Source organism: Somniosus microcephalus, chromosome 3 (genome assembly GCF_052327205.1).
Source record: "Somniosus microcephalus isolate GS21.2 chromosome 3, FLI_Smic_1.0, whole genome shotgun sequence".
NCBI lineage: Eukaryota > Metazoa > Chordata > Chondrichthyes > Squaliformes > Somniosidae > Somniosus > Somniosus microcephalus.
Genome location: NC_140989.1, coordinates 238,469,982 through 238,494,832, shown reverse-complemented (window position 1 = coordinate 238,494,832; position 24,851 = coordinate 238,469,982).

The following is a 24,851-nucleotide window of genomic DNA, read 5'->3' as shown; positions in this document are numbered from 1 at the left end:
CAAAGTGCCCTGCTGCTCATAGTGCACCATAGTGCCCTGCTGCTCATAGTGCACCATAGTGCCCTGCTGCTCATAGTGCACCATAGTGCCCTGCTGCTCATAGTGCACCATAGTGCCCTGCTGCTCATAGTGCACCATAGTGCCCTGGCCACTATTTATCCCTCAACCAGCATCACTAAAAACAGATTATCTGGACATTTATCTTATTGCTGTTTGTGGGATCTTGCTGTGCACAAATTGGCTGCCGCATTCCCTACATTACAAGAGTGACTACACTTCAAAAGTACTTCACTGGCTGTGAAGAGATTTGGGAATGTCCTCAGGTTGTGAAAGGTGCCGTATAAATGCAAGTTCTTTCTTTATTGGACTGGCTCAGCCAATGACTGAACAAGTCGGCTGTGACCCACGAGCCTACCTCCACCTTCTCGCAGCCATGCTGACCTCTGGGGACGGTGTCATGGATGAACAGACAGGGCCGCCCTCCTCGCAATCACCTCATGCAGCTCCACCTCCACTACAGCAACCAAACAGGAGATTAGATCATGGGCTGCTTTGTCACTTGCCTACTGACTTACAGCAGGGTCTCCTTTCCCTTCATTTTTGCCTCTTGCTTCTTTGTGTTCGCTCCCTGAAGTTTTCCCAAAGGCTGTCAATGCATTAAGATTGCAAGAATTTTATGTCCCCCTCTTCTGCCACTTTTGTCTGCATCTCTTTTACATGTCAACCGTGTAATGATCAATAACATGTCATTCTATAGTGGACACTAGGTGGAGCCGTAGAGCTGTGTAGAGCTGTATATAGCTGTATGTATATAAGACTACACTACCCAGCTGTATGTATATTAAGACTACATTACCCATGAGGCACTAGGCTACCCACAAGGCAGCAGTCAAGATGGATGCCTCTACAGTTACTGTACCTAGTCCACATGTGCTCAATAAACTGTCTAGCAAAAGCTAGCTGTGTTCATAATAAGAATGTCTATTTATTAATGAACATAAGATGGTACCAGGATTGGTGAAGATCTGCCGAAAATTGTGAAAAATGACATGGAGAATTTGAAGCCACCAGAGGGTTTGAAACTCACAGGAAATATCGACTACAATTGGCAGACATTTAAACGACAATTCGAACTCTACATTGCAGCCATCAGATTCGGTACGAAGCCAGACGCAAGGAAGATAGCATTGCTGCTTACGGTTGCAGGCCCACAGGCGATAGAGGTATTTAATACATTTGTATTTAATCCAGAGGAGAACAGAGAAAAATTAGAAGATGTGCTAAAAAAATTTGATGCACATTGCTCGCCCAAAAAGAATGAGACCTATGAAAGATACATCTTCCATTCTCGGACACAGCAGCAAAATGAGACTTTTGATAGCTTTATAACTGATCTGAAACTGAAAGCACAGACATGTAATTTCTCTGAGCTCAAAGTATCCATGATTCGTGACCAGATTGTGTTTGGTATTCATGATAAAAAAGTCAGGGAACGTCTGTTGAGAGAAACCGAACTAAATTTGGAAAATGCAGTGAAAATATGCCAAGCCAGCGAGCTAGCTCGAAAGCACGCGAAAACTTTCAGTGAAATCAATAATGATGCGATTGTAATGAGTGATAATGCTGCTGTTGGTGCTGTGTCCTACAAGGGGAAGAAACGTGGGCAGGCCAGAAATTAAAAGCAATCGGAGGATGAAATTTTTAATTGTAAACGCTGTGGTTACAAACACCAGTTAAGACAATGCCCAGCATTTGGAGAAATGTGCACAAAGTGTAATGGAAAGAAACACTTTGCCAAACAATGCTTTTCAAAAGTAAAAACTAAGAAAGGGCAAAGAGTTAATGTAATTGAGGACACTGATTTAAGTGAGACATTTTTTGTAGGAATGGTGTCATGTGACAATATCAAAAAGGATACAGAAAATGTGCAGCCCTCAGAAATGGACAATGCTGAACATAAAGTTAATGCAGTAAAAGAGGACAAATGGATGATCCCACTGCAGGTAAATGGAGCATTAGTTACCTTGAAACTAGACACTGGGGCAAAAGCAAACTTAATCAGTATGAGTGACATTAACAATATGAAAGAAAAGCCCAAAATACAGAAAAAGTCAGTACTACTGAAGGACTGTAATGGACAGAAAATAGATAGCTTAGGTGTATGCAGACTTAAAGTGACAGTCAAAGACAAAGTGCATCATCTCATGTTTTCTGTTGTGGCTGAAAGATTTGATTCACTACTGGGTGACAAAGCTTGTGAGGACTTAGAACTGGTCAAGAGAGTCTACCGTATAAACTGTGCCATAAGCAGACCAGATGACTCGGTGGATTCTGTAGTGAATAATTTCCAGGATGTGTTGAAAGGATTTGGAGTTCTACCATTCACTTACAAGATCCAGCTAAAGGAGGATGCTCAGCCAGTGGTACATGCTCCACGAAGAGTTCCAGCACCCCTGCGTGACCGGCTCAAGAATGAACTGGACAGAATGACCACACTAGGAGTCATCAGGAAAGTCAAAGAGCCAACAGACTGGGTTAACTCCATGGTATGTGTAAAGAAAAAGAACAATGATCTAAGAATATGCATGGATCCAAAGGACTTAAATGCAAACATAAAACGTGAACACTACCAGATTCCCAAGCGAGAAGAAATCACCAGTGAAATGTCAGGTGCCAGATACTTTACAAAGCTCGATGCCTCACAAGGATTTTGGCAACTAAAACTGGATGAAGAGAGCACCAAATACTGTACCTTCAACACACCATTTGGCAGGTATTGTTTCCTCAGAATGCCTTTCGGGAAAATATCTGCATCTGAAATCTTTCATAGAGCGATGGAACACATAATTGAAGGTCTGGAAGGAGTTCGGGTCTATGTTGATGACATCATCATCTGGGGCTCCACACTGAAAGAACACAATGAGAGACTGACTAAAGTGCTACAGAGCATACGCCGGAATGGACTGAAGCTCAACAAAACCAAGTGTCAGTTTGGCGTCCAGGAAGTCACTTTCCTAGGAGATAATCTATCTGGTAAAGGAATAGAGCCAGATATGGAAAAAGTAAACGCCATACTCAAAATGCCCCAACCCACTGACAAAAAAGGAGTGCTACGCATCATGGGGATGATAAACTTCATTGGAAAGTTCATTCCTAACTTGTCAGCCAAGACAGCCTGTCTGTGAGACCTGCTACATAAAACAAATGAGTTCGCATGGACAGAAAGACATGAACAAGAGTGGATAAACCTCAAAACAGTGCTGACAACCATACCTGTACTCACCTTCTTTGACCCAACAAAAAGAATCAAAGTGTCAACGGATGCATCAAAAGATGGCCTAGGTGCGGTCTTGCTACAAGCAGAGGGTGAAGATTGGAAGCCTGTTGCCTATGCCTCCAGGTCTATGACTGATACTGAGTGTCGATACGCCCAGATTGAAAAGGAATGTCTAGGCTTGGTAGTTGGACTAGAAAAGTTTCATGGCTACATATATGGACTTCCCACCTTCACAGTTGAGACAGACCACAGCCCTCTGGTTGCCATCATAAAAAAAAACCTGAATGAGATGTCTCCAAGGATTCAACGACTCATGATGAAGCTGCAAAGATATGACTTTGAACTGATCTACACACCAGGCAAATACATAGTGTTAGCAGATGCACTATCCCGAGCACCCACAATGAGTCATGTGAGCTCTACTGAAGAAGACATGGATGTTCATGTGAGTATGGTCACTGCTGCGCTGCCCATGTCAGACACAAAATCAAAGCAAATAGCAGAAGAAACAGTAAAAGATACAGTATTACAAACAGTAATAGAGAACATTCATCATGGTTGGCCAAATGGTTCCTGTCCAAAATATTTTCACATAAGGTCAGAATTGAGTGTCGCAAGTGGACTATTACTAAAACAGAACAGAATAGTCATTCCACAGGCTCTACGTCAAGGCATGCTCAAAAGGATTCATGAGGGACACTTCGGAATTGAAAAATGCAAAAGGAGGGCAAGACACACTCTTTATTGGCCTGGCATAAATAAGGACATTGAGAACATGATAGGCAAATGTGAGACATGTCAGAAACACCAAAACAAACAAGCAAAGGAACCAATGATAGTAGCTGACATACCAACAGCACCATGGCAAAAGGTTGGTATGGACCTTTTTCATTTAAATGGTAAAGAATATCTCATAGTGATTGACTACTATTCTAACTATCCTGAGATGGCGCTGCTCTCAAGCACCACAGCAAGCAGTGTCATAATGCATGTGAAATCCATCTTCGCCAGACATGGAATTCCCAGGATTGCCATTAGCGACAATGATCCATGCTTCAACTGTAAGGAGTGGCAACAGTTTGCAGCACATTATGACTTTCAGCACATCACATCCAGTCCTTTGTATGCTCAGTCAAATGGTAAGGCAGAGAAAGGTGCTCAAGTTCTCAAGCAGCTACTGAAGAAAGCGACAGAAAGCAAGTCTGATCCTTATCTCGCCCTGCTGAGCTACCAAGCCTCACCTTTAGACTGTGGTTCTTCACCTGCTGAACTACTAATGGGTCGCAAGTTGCGCACCACACTACCCTGCTGTGCAAAAGAACAGCAAAGTGAGGAACTGAGACAGAGACTACAACTGTTAAAGCTGAAACAGAAATCATACTATGACAAGTCATCCAAAACTCTAAAACCATTGACAAGGGATGATGTTGTCAGGATTGAGGATCCAGATGCATGGAACAGGAAAGCTACAGTTCTTGAGGAAGTAGGACCAAGGTCATACACTGTTAGAACTGAGGAAGGACAGATTCTCAGGAGGAACCGCCGTTCCCTCCTAAAAACACAAGAGACTATTCAAGACCAGATTGATGACAATGCCGCAACCGGAGAAGCAGCGGACCTGCGCGGGAGCAGCCCGAGGCGGCGGAGTATAAGAGGGAGCAACCAGAGGCACCGAGGCCCACAGCCTCGAGACCGGAGAAGCAGCGGACCTGCGCGGGAGCAGCCCGAGGCGGCGGAGTATAAGAGGGAGCTACCAGAGGCACCGAGGCCCACAGCCCCGAGACCGGAGAAGCAGCGGACCTGCGCGGGAGCAGCCCGAGGCGGCAGAGTATAAGAGGGAGCAACCAGAGGCACCGAGGCCCACAGCCCCGAGACCAGAGAAGCAGCGGACCTGCGCGGGAGCAGCTCGAGGCGGCAGAGTATAAGAGGGAGCAACCAGAGGCATACCAATCCAGGTTCCGGGAGAGAGGTAAAAAGTAATCCAAGTGTGACGTCAGCGGGAAGCAGGTAATGATTGGTTGGTGAGTATTTCTCTCTTTTCAATACAAGCTTGAATTCTGTGGTGTTAAATTTCTAGGGTCTCTGTGTTGTAGTGGGGACAGTTGGTAAATAAAGCGCCCTAGATTATACCTGTAACTGGGGTGTTGAATAAATTTTTTAATTAATTAAAGGAGTAAATCATGGCAGGAGAGCTCAGACCCGTGTTCTGCTCCTCTTGCTCCATGTGGGAAGTCAGGGACGCTGCCAGTGTCCCTGACGACCATGTGTGCGGGGAATGCATCCAGCTGCAGCTACTTGTAGACCGCATTGCGGTGCTCGGGCTGCGGGTGGATGAGTTTTGGAGCATGCGCGATGCTGAGAGGGTCGTGGATAGTACGCTTAGCGAGTTGTTCACGCCGCAGAGTAGGGCTGCACAGGCAGAAAGAAATTGGGTGACCATCAGGCGGAGCAACAGAGGCAGGCAGGAAGTGCAGGGAACCCCTGCGGACATCCCCCTTTCAAACAGGTATACCAAGTTGGATACTGTTGAGGGGGATGACTCACCAGGGGAAGGCAGCAGCAGCCAGCTTCCTGGCACCAGGGACGCTTCTGCTGCTCAGAAAGGGAGGAAAAAGAGTGGGAGAGCAATAGTGGTAGGGGATTCTATCGTAAGGGGAACAGATAGGCGTTTCTGTGGCCACAAACGTGACTCCAGGATGGTTTGTTGCCTCCCTGGGGCCAGGGTCATGGATGTCACTGAGCGGCTACAGGGCATTCTTAAGGGGGAGGGTGAGCAGGCAGAGGTCGTGGTCCACATTGGGACCAACGACATAGGTAGGAAGGGGGATGAGGTCCTGCATCAAGAATTTAGGGAGCTAGGCAACAGATTAAAGAGCAGGACCTCAAAGGTTGTAATCTCTGGATTACTCCCAGTGCCACGTGCTAGTGAGTATAGGAATAGGAGGATAGAGCAGATGAATGCGTGGCTAAAGAGTTGGTGTAGGGGGGAGGGTTTTACTTTCCTGGATCACTGGGCCTGCTTCTGGGAAAGGTGGGACTTGTACAAGTCGGACGGGTTGCACCTGAACCAGAGCGGGACAAATATCCTTGCGGGGAGGTTTGCTAGCACTGTTGGGGGGGGTTTAAACTAACTTGGCAGGGGGATGGGATACAGAGGGGAGCTGAAATACGGGGTGATGTGCTGCCAATTATAGAGAAATAAACAAGTCAATTTGGTAGACAGGGCAAATATATAAGGGCAAGGCTGGATGGCATCTATTTTAATGCAAGGAGTCTTGCAAATAAGGTGGATGAACTGAAGGCGTTGATAAACACATGGGAGTGTGATATTGTTGCTATCACGGAGACATGGTTGAGGGAGGGGCAAGACTGGCAGCTCAATATTCTGGGGTACAGAATCTTCAGGCGAGACAGAGGGGGAGGTATAAGAGGAGGGGGTGTCGCAATATTAATTAAGGAGTCAATTACTGCAGTAAGGAGGGATGATATATTAGCAGGTTCCTTTAATGAGGCCATATGGGTGGAGCTTAAAAACAAAAAGGAGGCAAGCACTTTGCTGGGAGTGTACTATAGGCCTCCAAACAGTCAGGGGGAGATAGAGGAACAGATATGTAGGCAAATCTCAGAGAAATGTGCAAATAATAGGGTAATAATAATGGGGGATTTCAACTTCCCCAATATTAACTGGGATAGTCAGAGTGTGAAAGGCTCAGAGGGTGTAGAATTCTTAAAGTGCATCCAGGAGAGCTTTTTGAGCCAGCATGTAGAAAGTCCTACAAGAGAGGGGGCAGTACTGGACCTAATTATAGGGAATGTGGCCGGCCAAGTGGAAAAAGTGCCAGTAGGTGAGCACTTTGGTGACAGTGACCATAATATGGTGAGATTTAAGGTGGTCATGGAAAAGGACAGGGATGGGCTGGAAATAAAAGTTCTAAATTGGGGGAAGGCCGATTTTAATAGGATAAGGCAGGATCTGGCCAAAATGGACTGGGATCAGCTACTTGTAGGAAAATCCGCATCGGAGCAATGGGAGGCTTTCAGAAGGGAGATTGAGATCATACAATGGCATCATGTTCCCGTAAAGGTCAAGGGTGGTTCCAAAAACCACAGGGAACCTTGGATGTCAGGGGATATACGAGAATGGATTAGGAAAAAAAGGAGGGCTTTTGGCAGATACAAAAGGCTAAAGATGGAGGAAGCCCTAGAGGAGTACAAAAAGTGCAGGGGGATACTTAAAAAAGAAATTAGGAGATCAAGGAGGGGCCATGAAATAACACTGGTGAGCAAAATAAAGGAAAATCCTAAGATGTTTTATAAGTATATTAAGGGTAAGAGGATAACTAGGGAAAAAATAGGACCCATTAGGGACAAAAGTGGCAATCTGTGTGTGGAGCCGGAAGATGTAGGAGGGGTTCTAAATGAATTTTTTGCATCTGTTTTCACTATGGAGAAGGACGATGTAGACATAGAAATAGGGCGGGGGGACTGTGATATGCTCGAACATATTAACATCGAGAGGGAGGAGGTATTGGCGGTTTTAGCTGGCCTAAAAATGGATAAATCCCCAGGCCCGGACGAAATGTATCCCAGGCTGCTGTGTGAGGCAAAGGAAGAGATTGCGGGGGCTCTAACACATATATTCAGGACCTCTCTGGCCACAGGGGATGTGCCAGAGGACTGGAGAACCGCTAATGTAGTACCATTATTCAAGAAGGGAAGTAGGGAAAAACCGGGGAACTACAGGCCAGTGAGCCTAACATCAGTGGTAGGAAAATTATTGGAAAAAATTCTGAGGGACAAAATTTGTCTCCACTTGGAGAGGCAAGGATTAATCAGGGATAGTCAACATGGCTTTGTCAAGGGAAGATCATGTCTGACTAATTTGATTGAATTTTTTGAGGGGGTGACTAGGTGTGTGGATGAGGGTAACGCAGTGGATGTGGTATACATGGATTTCAGTAAGGCCTTCGATAAAGTCCCGCAGAGGAGACTGGTCAAGAAGGTAAGAGCCCATGGAATCCAGGGTGCCTTGGCACATTGGATACAAAACTGGCTTAGTGGCAGAAGGCAGAGGGTGATGGTCGAAGGTTGTTTTTGTGACTGGAAGCCTGTGGCCAGTGGGGTACCACAGGGATCGGTGCTGGGTCCCTTGCTGTTTGTGGTCTACATTAATGACTTGGATATGAATGTAAAAGGTATGATCAGTAAGTTCGCGGATGATACAAAAATTGGTAGGGTGGTAAATAGCGAGGAGGGTAGCCTCAGTCTGCTGGACGATATAGATGGGTTGGTCAGATGGGCGAACAGTGGCAAATGGAATTTAACCCGGAAAAGTGCGAGGTGATGCACTTTGGGGGGACTAACAAGGCAAGGGAATACACAATGAATGGTAAGACCCTAGGCAAGACGGAGGGTCAGAGGGATCTGGGTGTGCAAGTACACAGATCCCTGAAGGCGGCGGAACAGGTGGATAAGGTGGTAAAAAAGGCATATGGGATACTTGCCTTCACTAGCCGAGGCATAGAATATAAGAGCAAGGAGGTTATGATGGAGCTGTATAAAACACTGGTTAGGCCACAGCTGGAATACTGTGTGCAGTTCTGGTCGCCACACTACAGGAAGGATGTGAACGCTTTGGAGAGGGTGCAGAGGAGATTCACCAGGATGTTACCAGGGCTGGAGCGCTTCAGCTATGAAGAGAGACTGGGCAGATTGGGTTTGTTTTCCTTGGGGCAGAGGAGGCTGAGGGGGGACATGATTGAGGTGTACAAAATTATGAGGGGCATAGATAGGATGGATACTGAGGAGCTTTTTCCCTTAGTAGAAGGGTCAATAACTAGGGGGCATAGATTCAAGGTTAAAGGCGGGAGGTTTAGAGGGGATTTGAGAAAGAACTTTTTCACCCAGAGGGTGGTTGGAGTCTGGAACTCACTGCCTGAAAGGGTTGTGGAGACAGGAACCCTCACAACATTTAAGAAGCATTTGGATGAGCACTTGAAATGCCATAGCATACAAGGCTGCGGACCAAATGCTGGAATATGGGATTAGATTAGACAGGGCTTGATGGCCAGCGCGGACACGATAGGCCGAAGGGCCTCTATCCGTGCTGTATAACTCTATGACTCTATGACTCTAACTGCATCTTGTCATTCACCGCCAGAACAATCTCATGAAGACACATCAGACTTACCCGTGTTGAGAAGATCCACACGTGAAGTAAAAAAGCCTGATAGACTTAATCTTTGAGCACAATGTAAAGCTTTGAAAATGTGTTGACTGTTTTGAAAATGTTTATGTTTATAGAGCACTTACAAAAGTGTTACTGATATTATCTTTATTGTTTTCTTGAAAGTTGATTGATATTGATTTTGTTAAACCTCAAAGAAAGGGGGATGTAATGATCAATAACATGTCATTCTATAGTGGACACTAGGTGGAGCCGTAGAGCTGTGTAGAGCTGTATATAGCTGTATGTATATAAGACTACACTACCCAGCTTTATGTATATTAAGACTACATTACCCATGAGGCACTAGGCTACCCACAAGGCAGCAGTCAAGATGGATGCCTCTACAGATACTGTACCTAGTCCACATGTGCTCAATAAAGTGTCCAGCAAAAGCTAGCTGTGTTCATAATAAGAATGTCTATTTATTAATGAACATAAAAAACCGCACCCAATTTTTTCTCCCACCACTCGTGTGTGTCCTGCACCTGTCCAAACCTAGAGCTACAGCTTTGAATAACTATGCAAGTGGCCTGACCCTAGAGCACCAAGTCCTTTTACTAGCATTACCATTCAATGAGATTTCCACTAGTTCTTAACTATTCAGAACTGACTTATAAAGCTACTTAGAAATCATCTTTGGTAATGTTGGTTGAGGGATGAAAGTTGTCCAGGTCAGAATGGGAATAGGGAAGATAGGTTAAGTTCAATCTTAAACGTTGACTCTGCTTCGCTCTCCACAGACGCTGCCTGACCTGCTGAGTGTCTCCAGCATTTTCTGTTTTCATCTCAGATTTGCAGCATCCGCAGTATTCCGCTTTTGTAGAAAGAAATGAATATCATTCTTGATGTGGCACATTTTGAGTTAACAATATGGAGTCACGGCAGTGATGTGGGGAGAAAGTATGGAGTAAGGCTTTTCAACCATGGGCTAAATTGTGAGTCCACTATACATGGATGCAAACAGCAATACTGTAAAGGGTATGGAGAAAACAAGCATGCTGTTAGGGTCTGTTGCAGAAATGAAAACAGAGGTGCAGAAACTAGTTATAAAGTCGCAGCTAAAATGCAGTGTATCTCACTAAGGTAAGCCCTTGGTGCGACTACACATGAAGACAAGCTCGGTCAATTTGAGTGGTAGGTTGCTGTCCAACACCTGTAGACGAGATACAAGTAAAAGCTCGTCATTTGACAGGAGAACCTTCTCTCATCTTTAACCTCCAGCCGCCCTCTCTTGTTTCATCAATACCACTATCGTCGTGCTCCTCTGAACTTTCCTCCTTGCTCCTCGGCTAATGGAAAGCCCAGGCTGTGAGTTAACCACAAACTACAGACTTGTGTCTGCTGCTAAGAAAAACAACAGAAAACAGAAAGGGTAAAGATTGCTTTAATTTCTCACAGCAGCAAAAAAAAGGACACGGCAACAGCAACAAACCAGAGACTTTTGTCTGCTGCTAGCAAACAGGCATTGAACAGGAAAGGTCGTGACTTTGGACACTGCAGCAAAAATAACAATGACAGTTTATGGCAGTCGACTACCATAAGACGAAGCCTCAAAAACACTGTAAAAGAGAGGCAATCATCAAAAAGGGGCAATGAAGAAAAATGCCGAAGACAAGGAAGAATGGCTTCGGGAGACACTCCCGGGCTCTCCTCCAGAACGACGGTCTGGTCAATCTGCTTTCTAAACCATGTTCCCAGTTGTGAGCATTGTTTCGAGCTCTTACTTATTTTTGTTTGGCAATCGGTGTTTAGTTATCTTAGTATCAGTTTCTGTCGTGGTTGTCTCCGTTTAAGGTTAGAACTAGTAATAGGATTATTTCCCTAAATATGGGGACAAATTAATAATAATAACCCTACAATATTAAAAAGCCTGGTTTACCACTTTCCCAGTTCTCTTTACTTTACCAGTCTTTCTTTAATTAACTGTCAACTCATTGTGGAGGGTGTCCCTTCTCCTCAGGTAAGGACTCTAGGGTCCTACAATGGCTGACCTTAACCTTGTACAGATTCTTCTTTCTATTGTCGATCTCAACTGTACAGGGTTCCTGGTAAAGGTCCAGAGTGAATGACTTGGTAAAGAGCTGATGAATAGCATTTCAATCCAAAAAATGTAGAGGACGCGAAGTTCGGCTGCATTACGCCTGACATTAGTGCCTCCATGGGTTTTCACCTGGGCATGGCAATAGTAGCGCCCTGCGCTAAATTGGGCTAGGTTTTTGCGGAGGCGCAAAGAGTTAGCGCCCCGCTCCTGTCGGTACCGCCCCACTCGGCTGCGTCTGGCGATGATGATGTCATCACCGTGCGCAGCGCCCCGGATGCAAAATTCAGCCACGCCCCCTCACTTACCTCCTGGCGCTAACAACGACAGCATCAGCTGTCGAGTTGCAGTCAGGAATCGGCTCCACGCGCGCTATTTAAAGGCGCCATCTTGGGGGAACTTTTTTGTCGGACATAACTCTGCTGAGACATTATCAGACAAGCTGCTGAACATATCCAATTCCGCATTATTGAGTCGAATAGCCCTCTTCCTCTCCCTCTCCCATGCAGCAGCCATGGCACAAAGCTGTCTCAGTCGCTGACAGGTCACACTCAAGTGCAGCAGCGCTGATAATGAGCAGCTGCAGCTTGAATTTACCTCTCCTTTAAGAGCTGGAATAAGCTCGAGTCAAGGCTTGAAGGCTGATGGCTGAACTCAAGTCAGCTGAAATTGGGTAATGCTCTGGCAATAGCGCCCTCTGCAGCGCTCCACTGAGACCATTAGCACCTCATTTACCATCCCGCTTCACTCCTGGGGTGAAAACGCCCAATTTTGCAACATTTTTCAATGGATTTCACTGGGTGCTAACTTTTCAAAATTTAAAAGTTAGCGCCCTAAGCGGAGGGCTACTGAATTTCACGCCCAGAGTCTCACACACACACACACACACACACACAAACACCAAAATACCAGCCAACTCTTTTGTGCTCCTGACTGTATCATTTTAATGAATCATTAAAATACTGACTTAATTAAATAACTTACTGACTCAATTTCATGAATATTTTAAATGCTGACAATTAATTAAATAAATTACTGTTTGAATGCGTTGACCTCTTTGAATGCATTAAATCAATAAATTCCTTTCTGCAATTAATAAATAATGAAATTAGTGGTTGAATTTATTAATTGAGCTTTGATCATAGGAACCCATACATCAGCAGGATTGTTCCCATTATCCGTTGCTCTCTTAGAAGGCTAGTTCTTGTGTCTCATCTTCTTACTCTTACTCTCCTGGATTCACCTATCATGATTTATTCTGCCATGGTTCTCCTAGATGATTCGTTCCTCTTTTCTGCTGTACTGCACTTCATCATCTGAATCTACTGCCTTGAGTCCACTTCCAATCCTCTGTCACGTTCCTGTGCACCATCTTAAATGCAGACAAACTTTGGCTGTCGATTACATTGCACTATATTCACGCACAAGGTCCCTGCCAATGTAAAGATTCACCATATTTAAGCCCTGGATGAGGTTGTAGGGGGTTTCTCTTGCTCGTTCTGGTCTCCTATCAGGCTTCGTGCAATAATTACCCTTGAGTGGTTCGACCCACTCTTCCCTACGGTTCTAGACCTTGGACTTAGGTGCAGGGAACTGTAGTGCAGAGAAAGACTCAATAGACCAGGTTGAATAGCACGGAATGGATGCTTTTATTATTAAACAGTTTGCAGCATTACAAAATACATATCATAAGCACAAATCAAAGCGACTACAAGCATGCACATATCTATAAACTTGATTCCATGGAAATGGGAAACACACGGCACATCGAAAAAGGGGGTACACATTACGATTACCCTTACCCTCTCCCTCCCCTTATACCTAAACTAAGTTTCGACTTGAGGAACTCGGGATCATGCTCACCACTTTCCGATTCGCAAAAGAGGGGGTTCGCAGCCTTTCGGCACAGCTTTCTGTCGTCACGTGGATTTGGAAACTTCTGGCGCAGCTTGTTTTTCTCTCTCTCTCTCCGGCGATGAGGCAGCGGACACAGCCTTGATGAGCGCTCGTCAAGGATGGATCAGTTAAATCTGTTGTGGATTTGGATTCATGGAGCAGTCACTGCCACCGATGTGAAGTTGAATAACTGGATGCACATGGGCGAGTCCAGTGAGGAAAAACCCCGAGAATGGGATGTTGAGGCACGGGAGTGCTAGGCCCGGAATGTCCTTTTCCTCCGGCCTGGATCGTCGGTTTTCCTGAGGGTGTCTTCTTCTTTGGCCTGGGTCGTCGATGATCTCCCGACAACAGTACCCGGGCCATCCTTGCCGTCTTCCCGTCGTGGCCGAGCCTTGTCTCGCTGAACACCGACCACGTTGTCCTTTTCCGAAATGTCCGTCCGAAGCGTCTTTAAAAGAAGAAACGTCCTGATCGAATTCCGAAGCTACCGAGGTAGAAGAGGCGCTGATGGACTTTTCGAAATCCATAGTTATACCCTTTTGGGCCAGCCTTATCTCCCGCCAGATCATATTCCAGTCTTTGTAATATTTTTGGCAGGCAGAAATCTCTGCAGGGGCGCTTTGTCTTGTAACGGAGCCGGTGATAGCTTAACTGGCCTTCCTGGCCGATAATGTCTTTTACTTTGTCACCGTAACTCGGTTCGCATATTGATCGGTCTGGAGATTTCCCTTGATGGCTGTTAAACGGTTTTTCCTTTGTACATTAAATGGGTTTAAATGTTCATTCATTGTCCGCCCATATCTTGCTGGGCCCCATCCTGTTGCCTGAAACTGTCTTGTACTTAGAATCCAATTGAATATGTATGCCCATTTCCCTGAGTTTCGGTTTCCCGATACTGGCTTTCGCGGGCTTACTGCTCTCAATCCACAAGCCTGTCTGGCTTGCAGTAACAGAAATCAAATGGTTCAAAAAACTGATCACGAGGTCCGGCGGCCATTTTGTATGCCCTTTTATCAAAGATTTTATCTGTACAAGCTTCTTTTGGTCAATAAAGCTGTATTATTAATCCTGTTGTCTTGTGTGATTATATAATGAAAATTTTTCGGATCTTACAGGTGGACGCTTATCCTGATCTGCTCCTGTTGCACAGCCACTACCCTTGAACTGCTAACCCTAACTTGACGAATCAAATGTCTCACAGCAAATGTCTTTCAAATTGCCTCTTAGGGAAATTAATTTTTCATGAAGTTGCTGACAGCTTTGGGTTGTACAATATATTCCGTGGGCTAACATTTTCTGATTTACAGTATGGCACCTCGTGGACTCCTCTGTTAATTGGAAGGAAATGCCCTGGCCTGCCCTTCCACAATGATCAGCCATTTCCAACTTTCTCCCTATTGTAGATTCTTGCTCCCATTTCAGCTTGGCTCAATTGCCTGTGGGAGTTGGGGATTCAAGCTGCATGGCAGGAGTTTGAGTTCATAACCTAGGCTGACATTCCAGTGCAAACTGAGGCCCCATCTGCCACTTCTGCTAGTTCAGGTGAATGGTACAGATCCCATTAGAAACGATTCAAAGAAGGGCAGGCAGCACTTCCAGTGTCCTGGCCAACATTCCTTCTTCAACCAGCATCAGCAGCAAGAAATTTATCGGGCATTCATCTCATTGCTGTTTTTGGAGGAAAAGAATTGCTGCCACATTTGCCGATATAACAGTCACTGCACCTCAATGTAATTCGTCAGTGTAGATTTTCAAATTACATCAAATTAACATACATAAAGTGGGCATTACCAATTAGAGAAATTGTGGGAGGGGGTTGGAGATGGCAGGGGGTGGGGCGGTGGAGATCCCTTCTGCCCGATTTCCACCCATTTAAAGTCCCATCCAGTTTTCTGGTTAGCTTTTGTTCATGTGTGAGAAATAACCATTAATTTACAGTTAATCATTAATTTTAGGCATTTAGATAGCCGCACAATTTCCTGCCACTTAAGTTGGTATATGTCCTCTACCCGCGCACATCCAATAGTCATCCAGGGCTGAGGATGCTGTTCATGGAAGTAGAATTAAAGCGCCCTCTAAATAAAATTTATAGCAACCTTTTAAGAACATTTTTCTGAGCCCTTTTCTCTTGCTATTGCTTTGTTCTGTTCCTGTTTCCATTTAGCTGCTGAGAAGACTTTGCACCATGTGTCCTGGCACTGCCAATTTATTTTGGCATGTCTATGGTTTTGGGGCAACAGGCTTCTCAGTGGGAATCCGCCTCTTCTCATGATTTTGGAGGAAGAACGGGAGGAGCTATGGAGGGATACCAGCCAGGTCAGTCTGCACCAGAGTCAAACTGTGCCCACCCACCAGTACCTATCGGCAATGACCACACAGAGCTGGTGACACAGGCTCTGGGTCAGCAAACATAAGAATAGAAGTAGCTCATTCAGCCCCTTTAACCTGTTCTGCCACTCAATTAGATCATGGCAGATCTGTATCTTAACTCCATCGACCTGCCTTAGTTCCGTGTCCCTTAATATCCTTGCCCAACAAAAATCTATCAATCTCAGTTTTGAAATTTTCAATTGACCCCCCAGCCTCAACAGCTTTTTGGGAGAGAGAGTACCAGATTTCCTCCGCCCTTTGTATGAAGAAGTGCTTTCTGACATCATCCCTGAATGGCCTAGTTCTAATTTTTAGTTTATGCCCCCTTGTTCTAGACTCTGCCCCCAGAGGAAATAGTTTATTTCTATCAAATCCTTTAACCATCTTAAACACTTCAATTAGATCACCCCTTAATCTTATATATTCAAGGGAATACAAGCCTAGTCTTTGCAATCTGTCCTCATAATTTAACTCTTTTAGCCCTGGGTGTAGTCAGGTACACAGCCGTGCCTTCTGCGGCAATGTCACCTGAAGCGAGCAGGATGGATTTTACCAGCCCTGAGGAGGCGGGTTTGGAGGCGGGTCTGCTGGGAAAATCAAAAAAAATGGGAGCGGGTCCTGAATCCGTTCCCAACCCGCCTCCAACCAATCTTCCTGGGAGCCGGGTCCCCAATTTGCGCAGGGACCAGATTCCTTGCGGCAGGAAGAGGATTAGCTTTTTCCAAATTTCGGGGAGCTCTGCCAGGGTAAGTGAGGCATGCTGTGGGTCTGTTGTCATGTTGGTGTATAGATGACAGCTGCAGAAGTGGTGTGAAGGCTGCAATGGGACACTGGTGATTATCAGAGGTTAGGAAATATTGGAAATGTAATTTTTAATGTGTTTAGATTTTTCTGTAGATGACAAGCTTTGAAGTGTTCGTGTGGCCTCACCTCAATGGGAGAAGTGACAGATCGCTTCTGTACCCTCACCTGCAGCTGCCATCTGTTTCATCCTAAGGAGAGAGTCACTGGAGAGCCTGGGTGCAAGGGCTCACCTTTGTACAGTGATTGTCAGTGTTTGACAGCACCTCATTGCTGTCAAACACTGTCAAATCATCTGTCAAAAAGTTATGGTTCATGTGCCTTTAAGAAAACCAGCAGATCAAGCATCATCAACTGATGTCATCTGACACCAGCTTTCCCTTAATTGGCCAGCAAGCCTGCTTAACAAGGTCAATCCGGGGAAAATAGCATCTTTGTATCGGATATCACTGGGGGTGGGACTAGAACCCGGAAGCCAGCAGTCCCGCCCCCAACGCGTCTCGGTGAGTAAAAACCAGCCCAACATGTACTGTCGAGCACTGCCAGCAGTCGTAATGGCCAGCTGTACCCTCAGGTACAGCCTGTTGTCTTATGGGGAGAGAGGGTCCCCTGTTGTGGAAAATAGGGCCAAACATCTCCCGACCACCTCAGTCTGTGCCACCTCTCCTTTACCAGCCACCAGACAATGGGTTGGGGTGTTTCACTACTCTACAATTGAGTGCGTTTTAGCCACAACATAAATGGCTACTAGACCAAACTGTAGTCCATTCTGAGCCCTGCCTCAGTGCAATCTTACTTGGACCTTAATGCTTTCTACTTTGAACTTAAGAAGCTGCTGTAATTTCTCACATTAAGACAAATTCCACAAAGAATATATTCACAGTAATTACAGACTTCAGCATTCTCCCTGAAATGCCACAGCAATAAAGACATTTCTCCTGCGCAAACCCTCAACATAATATTAATCCATGAATCATAATTGCTCACTCCTTATACAGCAAAATGCTGCTCAATCTTTCTGCTGTTTGGCATGAAGTCAGCCAGAAATGTGTCATTCAAAATCCTCAGAACATATATTGGGACAAAGGACATTGGCAACTGGATCTCATAATTACATCAGGTTAACAGCCATTAATAGGTTGCCAATTACACAGTGTGTTGGCTCACACAAATACAACTGCTATTTACAGTGAACACTCGCTGCTTCAGTGACAGTAGTCAACACAGTTTGAACATTGCCTCAGTACAGTCTCAAGGTTGTCTTGGAGCCTGCATTCTGTACAGTCTGAAAACTACCTCAGAGCCTGTTCCCGTCACAGTCGGAATACTGGGAGGAATTTTTACTTAAAAAATGAGTGTATTTGGGAGTGAGCGGGTGGTAAAAATGGATGAAACTGCCAGCGGGTCGGGAAGCTGGCTCGAACCTGCCGCCTTCTGCTTTTAACAGCAGCGCTTTCGGCTGCGTGCGAGAAACCCCCATGGGAGAGGCCAGTTGGCAATTGAAAGAAGCTAAGACGCAATTAGGAGCTGTTTGAACTGCAGATTTGAGCTTTAATTCTGAGTGCACAGGTTTCCCAGGCTTCCTGGAACTCGCCAGTGAAAGCAACGCGAGCTGACAGCGCGAATTCAGCAGGGTGACCAACTGACAGGCAAACAATCTGAAAAGTACTCAGACCTCACACCTGCTTCCTTGCCTAAGTGAAAGGCTTCTGGAGAGTGTGCTTTCACTACTTTGCAGCTGAATTCCACTACTTTGGAGGTCATTTCTGCTACCGTGGATTTTTGTGAGTCTGATCTACACTTTCCATCTGTCAAGCATCAGTTCAGCATCGGTGCTGCTTATGTAGCTTTACCTTGGACCTCAGATGAGGACCGAGATGAGCAGCAGCAGGAGTAGCAGCAGCGTTCTCCTCACCGACCTGCCGCTCCACAGGAGAGAGGGGATGAGTGCAGTGGTGCAGCTCACAGGAGGCGATAGGCCCAACACCGGGTATATAGGCAGAGGATCAGCTTCCTGGACATGTCAGAATGCCAGTGGCTCAGGACGTTCAGGGTATCGCATCAGGTGGTCGCAGACATTTGCAGCTTCCTGGAAAAAGACCTCCTGCCAAGTGGATCTGGAAGGCACACTTTACCAATGTTACTCCCGCCCTCAATTTCTTCACCTCTGGCTCCTTCCAGGGATCTGCAGACTCTTGCAATCTTCTACCCACAAATACATCACTCAGGTGACCGATGCCATGCTTGCCAGAGCTGGCAATCAAGTGCACTTTGCAACCGATGAGGTCAGTCAGAGTGAGCGGGCGCGTGGCTTTGTGGCTCTGGTTCCTACAGGTGCACAGCGTCATCGATTGCACACATGTGGCAATCAAGCCACCGCCAGATCAGACTGGAGTCTTCATCAACCGCAAAGGCTTCCACCATCAACGTTCAGCTCATATGCAACCACAAAAAGAGCATCATGCAGGTGTGTGCAGGATTCCCAGGCAGCTGCCATGATGCTTTCATCCTGTGCCAGTCCACCCTCCCAGAACACTTCGGACCTCAAAGCAGAGCTAGCGGCTGGCTGCTTGGCGACAAGGGCTATCCCCCGAAGACATGGCTGATGACATCCACTAGGAGCCCAAACAATGAAGTCCAGGAGCAATACAATCAAATCCACATCACCACGAGAAGTGTCAGCGATAAGCAATCGGAATGCTGAAGATGCGCTTTAGGTGCCTGGACTGATAGGAATGGGTGCACCTGCAAGGTAAGTACCTATGAGGAGTGATGTGCTAGAGTCGGCTTGGGAAGAGAATGTCCCTGCATGCCCTTACAGAACGCAACACCAGCTCTAGGAAGGCATCATTTAAGCGAAGTGCAGCATTGCCATGTTGGGACTCCATTAATGCAGTTTCTTCCTCTGTTCCCCCACCTGGACAATCCTTCAAATTTTACCTTCGCAGGATCCCTTTAAATAGTTCAGCTGAAATAGACTCATGCATGCTGTCATCTCACCCGCTCATGCTAATTGGTCAGGAAACCCTGCTGAAATGTCCGGATTCCCCACGTGCTACAGGGCTTCCCCACTGCCAGCACGTTGGACAGTGAAAGTTCCGGCCATTGTCTCAGTGCCTGTACACAATACAGTCTCAGGGTTGTCTTAGGGCCTGTACAGTCTGAAAACTATCTCAGAACCTGTTCCCATTATAGAGTCTTAGAAATTTACAGCCCAGAAGGAGGCCATTCAGCCCATCATGTCTGTGCCGGCCAAAAAAGAGCTATCCAGCCTCATCCCACTTTCGAGCTCTTGGTCTGTAGCCCTGTAGGTTACGGCACTTCAAGTGCATATCCAAGTACTTTTTAAATGTAATGAGGGTTTCTGCCTCTACTACCCTTTCAGGCAGTGAGTTCCAGACCCCCACAACCCTCTGGGTGAAATCATTTCTCCTCAACTCCCCTCTAATACTTTTACCAATGACTTTAAATCTATGCCTCTTGGTTATTGACCTCTCTGTTAAGGGAAATAGGTCCTTTCTATCCACTCTATCTAGGCCCCCCATAATTTTATACACCTCAATCGAGTCTCCCCTCAGCCTCCTCTGTTCCAAAGAAAAGAACCCCTGCCTATCCAATCTTTCCTCATAGCTAAAATTCGTCAGTCCTGGCAACATCCTTGTAAATCTACTCTGTACCCTCTCTAGTGCAATCGCATCTTTCCTGTAATGTGGTGACCAGAACTGTATGCAGTACTCTAACTGTGGCCTAACTAGTGTTTTATACAGTTCAAGCATAACTTCCCTGCTCTTATATTCTATTCCTCGGCTAATGAAGGAAAGTATCCCTTATGCCTTCTTAACCACCTTATCCACCTGACCTGCTGTCAACATGCACTCTAAGGTCTCTATGTTCCTCTACACTTCTCAGTATCCTACCACTTATTGTGTATTCCCTTGCCTTGTTAGCCCTTCCCAAATGCATTACCTCACACTTCTCCGGATTGAATTCCATTTGCCACTTTTCTGCCCACCTGACCAGTCCATTGATATCTTCCTACAGTCTGCAGCTTGCTTCCTTACTATCAACTACAATCAGTCAGAACATTGGCTCAGGGCCTGTACTCGATATGGTATTGTAGGAGTCTACGTACTCCTAGCAAAAAATACTGAACTCGGAGAGGTTCAACAGAAAAGGTTTAATTGCTGAGGCTGCATGCTGAACACAAAATGGCGTCAGATACTACACAAAGTACGACTGCCTTTCATCAGTGCACAGCTTCGACTGCCCCTCCCCCGCTCTGGGCTTAACTATGTTGCAGATCGAGTTTCTTAAAGGTGTGATCCTGCTTAAAGGCATGACGCCTGATTTATAGTCTACGGACCGGAAAGCGGATTGTGTCCTTTCTGTGATCAGTACACCACACAGCTCCTCCCAGAATCCGCTAGTAGGGAGTGTACGAACCGGCATGGTGGCTTGATGGCACGGCCAGAACGGCTCTTGGCGGTTGGTGTCGGGAGCGGGGCGGTCGGACGCGTCGGGCACTTAGGCGGTCTGCCCCGCGGTGGGGGTTGGCCCACTTGAACGGGTTCATCGGGCTCTAGGTGCGCCAGCTTGAGCCGGTCGACTGACACCTTGTCAGTTCTGCCGCCCACTTCGAGGAGGAAGAACTTGTTCCCCGTCTGGAGTACCTTGTAGGGTCCGTCGTATGGGGGCCGTAGAGGTGCTCGGTGGGCGTCATGGCGCACGAAAACAAATTTGGCTATGTGCAGGCTAGGTGGTACGCGGGTTGCTGGTTCGCCGTGCTGGCTGGTGGGTACCGGAGCGAACTGTTTTGCTCGGTTGGCGAAAGCGTGGCGTTGCTGGTCAGCCGACCAGGGGGTCGTGGCGGTGGGCAGGAACTCTCCGGGTACGCGCAGCGGCTGGCCGTACACGAGTTCCGCCGCTGAGGCTTGCAGGTCTTCCTTGACCGCGGAGCGTAGGCCGAGTAGCACCCATGGGAGGCGGTCGATCCAAGCCTCGTCCTCGAGGCTGGCGCGGAGGGACGCCTTCATGGACCTGTGGAATCGCTCGCACAGTCCGTTGGCTTGGGGGTGGTAAGCCGTGGTGCGGTGAACGGCCACCCCGAGGTTTCGGGCGATGGCGGCCCACAGATCAGAGGTGAACTATGGGCCTCTATCTGACATCATGTCGGAGGGGACGTCGAACCGAGCGACCCAGGTACCGATGAACGCCCTCGCGATGTCGGCGGTGGTGGTGGACGTCCGTGGAATGGCCTTGAGCCAGCGGGTGGTACGGTCCACGATTGTCAGCAGGTACATGTGAGCTTGTGATGGTGGCAAGGGGCCGACGAGGTCGATGTGGACGTGGTCAAACCTTCTTTCTGGCACGGTGAACTCCTCGAGTGGGGCTTTGATGTGCTGGTGGATTTTGGCACGCTGGCAAGCTATGCAGGATCTGGACCAGACGCGCACATCTTTGCGCAGGCCGTGCCAGACAAATTGGTTGGCCACCAGTCTAATGGACACGCGGGTGCCGGGGTGTGAGAGGCCGTGGACGATGTTGAACACCCGTTTTCGCCAGGACGCCGGGACTACGGGGCGGGGTTGCGCCAAGGAGGTGTCGCATTTGACTGTGATGGTGGACGGGCCGCAGGCGACGTTGGTCAGTCGCAGCCCTGGGAGGGTTGTGGGCACAGAGAGCAGATCGGGGTCGGTGCGTTGCTCCGCTGCCAGTTGAGCATAGTCCACTGCCAGGTGGGCGCCGTGGACGGCGGGGTGGGATAGGCAGCCAGCCACCACGTTGTCTCGACCGGAGACGTGCCGGATGTCCGTGGTGAATTCGGACACCGCGGCAAGCTAGCGTTGTTGCCTGGCTGACCACGGGTCCGCAGATTTCGCCATCGCGAATGTCAGGGGTTTGTGGTCGACAAACGCGGTGAAGGGGCGGCCCTCCAGAAGAAATCTAAAATGGCGGACTGCCAGGTACAGTGCGAGGCGCTCGCGGTCAAAGGCGCTGTATTTGGCCTCCGGGGGGCGCAGTTGGCGGCTGAAAAAGGCCAGCGGTTGCCAGGCCCCGTCGACCCACTGTTCGTACACGGTGCCGACCGCGTGGTCGGAGGCGTCCGTGGTGAGGGCCACCCTGGCGTTGGGCTGTGGGTGAGCGAGCATGGTGGCGTCGGCGAGTGCCTTTTTGGTCAAGTCGAAAGCGGTCAACATGTCCGCCGATCACTCGATCGCCATTCTGTCTTTCTTACCCCAGAGGGCTTCGTATAGGGGCCGCATGAGGGAGGCCGCTCCGGGAATGAAGCGGTTGTAAAAGTTGATCATCCCCAAGAACTCCTGGAGGCCTTTGATGGTGGTAGGCCGGGGGAACTGCTGGACGGCTTGCACCTTGGCAGGCAGGGGAATGGCTCTGTCCTGCGTGATGTGGTGGCCGAGGAATTCGATCCTGCTGAGGCCGAATTGGCACTTGGCTGGGCTGATGATGAGCCCGTGCTCACTGAGCCGCTGGAACAGGGTGTGGAGGTGCTCGATGTGTTCCTGCTTGGAGGAACTAGCTACCAGGATGTCATCCAGGTAGATAAAGAGGAACTTCAGGTCCCGGAGGACCGAGTCCATGAGCCGCTGGAAGGCCTGGGCCGCGTTTTTGAGGCCAAAGGGCATTCGGAGGAACTCGAATAGCCCAAAAGGGGTGATTATGGCCGTCTTGGGAACGTCCGTGAGGTGGACTGGCACCTGATGGTAACCGCGCACCAGGTCGACTTTGGAGAAGACTGAGCGGCCGGCCAGTCTAGCCGAGAAGTCTTGAATGTGCGGTATGGGGTACCGATCCGGCGTGGTGGCATCGTTTAGGCGCCGGTAGTCCCCGCAGGGGCGCCATCCCCCGTCGGGCTTGGTGACGATGTGGAATGGGGAGGCCCAGGGGCTGTTGGAGTGGCGGATGATGCCGAGCTGTTCCATTGTGGCGAACTCGGCCCGCGCGATCTCCAGCTTGGCCGGGTCCAGCCTGCGGGCGTGGGCATACACCGGTCGGCCTGTGGTGGGGATGAAGTGTTCTACCCCGTGCTTAGCAACCTTCGCGGTGAAGGTTGGGTTGGTGAGGGCTGGGAACTCAGCCAGGAGGGCTGAGTAGTCGTCCGTTGAGCGGGCATGACACTGCCACGCCATTTCGGTGGGTTGGGGGGGGCCATGGCGCCCAGGATAGGTGACTTGGTGTTCATGTCCACGAGGCGGCGCCGAGGCATGTCGACCAACAGGCCGTGGGTGCACAGGAAATCCGCACCAAGGAGCGGGAAGAGCACCTTGGTGGTGATAAACTCCCAGTGGTAGCGGCGGCCTGCGAGGTCGATGGTGACGGTGCGGGTGCCGTACGTCCGGATGTCGGTGCCGTTGGCGGCAGCCAGCGCAGGGCCGCGGCTGCCTCGCTGGATCTCGAGGGCAGACGCGGGGATGATGCTGTGTTGCGCGCCCGTGTCGCATAAAAAATGGCATCCGGAGGCGCTGTCCGTAACGTACAGCAGCACACCTGCTTGCCCCATGGCCATCGTGTAGGCCGGTGTGGGGGCGGTTGGAAACGTGCAGGGATGACTGCAGCGGTGTGCCCGTGCGCCAAACCGGGTATGGAAGTAGCAGTAGCCCTGGGTCGGAGGGCTTGGGGGACATGGGGGCCTGGGGGGCCTCGTGGCCAAGCTGTGTGGCCGCGCGATAGAGGGTGGAGCGCGCATCGACGCTGCGGAGGCCAGGTCGGGGGTGACGGCGTGGTTGGAGCTGGCGGACAGGAGCTTATCGGCTTCGTCGGCCAGGGCCTCGAGGTCCGTGAGGCTGGACGCCACGATCGCCGGGCGGATGCTGGGAGGTAGTTGGCGGGTGAAGAGCATGCGGAAGAGGGAGCCAGGCGGTTTCTCGTCGGTCAGAGCAAGCATGTGTGAGAGCAAGTCTGATGGCGTGGAGTCACCGAAGCCCGGGAGGTTGAGGAGGTGGCAGTTGCGCAAGAATTGGGAGGCTGTGAATTTTTTAATGAGCGCGGCCTTCAGATGTGCGTACTTGCCTTCCTCCGGAGGGTTTTGTAGCGTTGTCCAGACTTTCGTGATTGTGGAGCTGCCCAGGGAGGCGAGGAGGTAGTCATACATCGTTGCGTCAGCGGTGATGCCGTGGAGTCGGAATTGCGATTCGGCTTGAAGGAACCAGGCGGTGGCCAGGTTCTCCCAGAACTCCGGCAGCTTCACAGAAACTGCATTTGTGTCAGCCATGTTTACG